We start from the raw sequence: 1744 nt of genomic DNA on the forward strand, positions 1-1744 counted from the left end.
CCTTATAGTAAGTTCACACCTCTGCAAAGGAGGAGAAAAATATTTCTGTGGGACCAAAGTTAAGAGCAATGATGAAAATATTGAACAATTTACCAGATACTTCAGTCTCACTTCCAAACCTGGATCTTCTCCCAAACAAAGAGGCTGATTTGATTACATGTTTAACTTTCTATGGCATTCTTGTCACTAGATTAAGTTCTCCAGCCACTCCTTAGATCTGTATGTCTTCCTGCTGTAGGAGATAGAAGCTTCTTGGAAGCCTACCAAGAAGAGCCTCAGACTTTCACAATTGGATTTAGCTAATTATTAATTGCCTATAATATTCCATTATCATTTTTTCGTAGTGGCAATACTTAGCAATGTCCAACTACTGTCATCACCTTTATAACTGTTATTTACCCTGTGTAAATGCTCTAGGTACTTTTCAGACACCCAGTAAATTATAGATGCTTATGTATTTCCTACTGCCCAATATGTTATAAAAATTACCTGTCAAAGGGATTCAATTTTAATCAATATTATTTTATTAAATTGTTTTATTATTCCAGAGGGTTCCTGGCCTCTTTCTATTGCCGTGGATATAATGCTTATTGCCATTTGACTATGAGAGCTTCAGCTCCACCACTTAATTTTCTTTCTCTGAAGGCTGCACTACTGTCACAGAATAGTTTCTGAAGAAATAGGCACTGAGATGATTTTATGCATATGATATATTTAAGTATCTATAGATGCAAAGTGGAGGGAGAGAAGCAAGATTAACAATGGTGAAAAAACAAAGACAACAATATGCAATGTATTAATTATTGAAAGTGTCCTATTATTGGTTTTGAAACTGTCTCATTGCTATTTGTTTCTCAATAAAGTAAATAAATAAATAAATAAATAAATAAATAAATAGAGAAGTGCAAGCTCCTGTGGGAAAAAAAAAAGGTAACAAAAGAGAAAAAAGCAGCTGCCATATGGGTCCAAATAAATCAGTGGGAAAAGCTGGAGTAAGTATGTTCCATCAGCTATCCCACTTGGTATGACAGACGGTGAGTGTTTGTCTTTCCTTATCTGTCTTACAGTGTGGCCGAAGTACAGATGTTCCCTTGAATGGGGCGTCTTTTGACCACTGAGTCAAATCTGAAAGTACTGAGAGTGGATGTCAAGTCAAAGCTTTAAAGTGAATCTGGTAGCAGCTTCAATTTGCAATTTGGTCCCAATGACACCACAGAAAAACATATATTTAGTAATCAAGTTAATAAAGAAGTATCTAAATGAAAGTGTAACAACAACATGAAAGAGAACAAGTGCTTGAGAACAAATTTGAGCACCTTGAAAGTGTGTCTAATGGATAATTGGAATATTGAATTAAAAGGGAGAGATTAGGGTGAAGACAATATTGGAAAGTATATCTAAGATTTTCCAAAGCCTCAGAATTATACAAAATGACAGATTCTGGGAGATCTGCAAACCTTAACTAGAATAAAAGGTAGGAAAACAATACTGAAATATACTCTGCCCAAACTGCTGCATGGAAAAATGGATATCTTAAAAGGAATCAGAGAAATTTGTGAAACTTTATTCTACACTTTTACCAATACTAAAGGCTGCTAAATTTTAACTCATATTCCAAATAAATGCTCATGGTCATTTTAATGAAAAATTTTTGACTTTCAACAATGTTAGACACCTCTTCATATGTTATGAAATGTAAATATTGTCTTTAGGAGGAAATCCCTGCTCATTCTTTTTTTTTTTT

Source organism: Octodon degus, unplaced genomic scaffold, assembly GCF_000260255.1.
Source record: "Octodon degus isolate 3935 unplaced genomic scaffold, OctDeg1.0 scaffold00440, whole genome shotgun sequence".
In the NCBI taxonomy this organism is placed as follows: Eukaryota; Metazoa; Chordata; class Mammalia; order Rodentia; family Octodontidae; genus Octodon; species Octodon degus.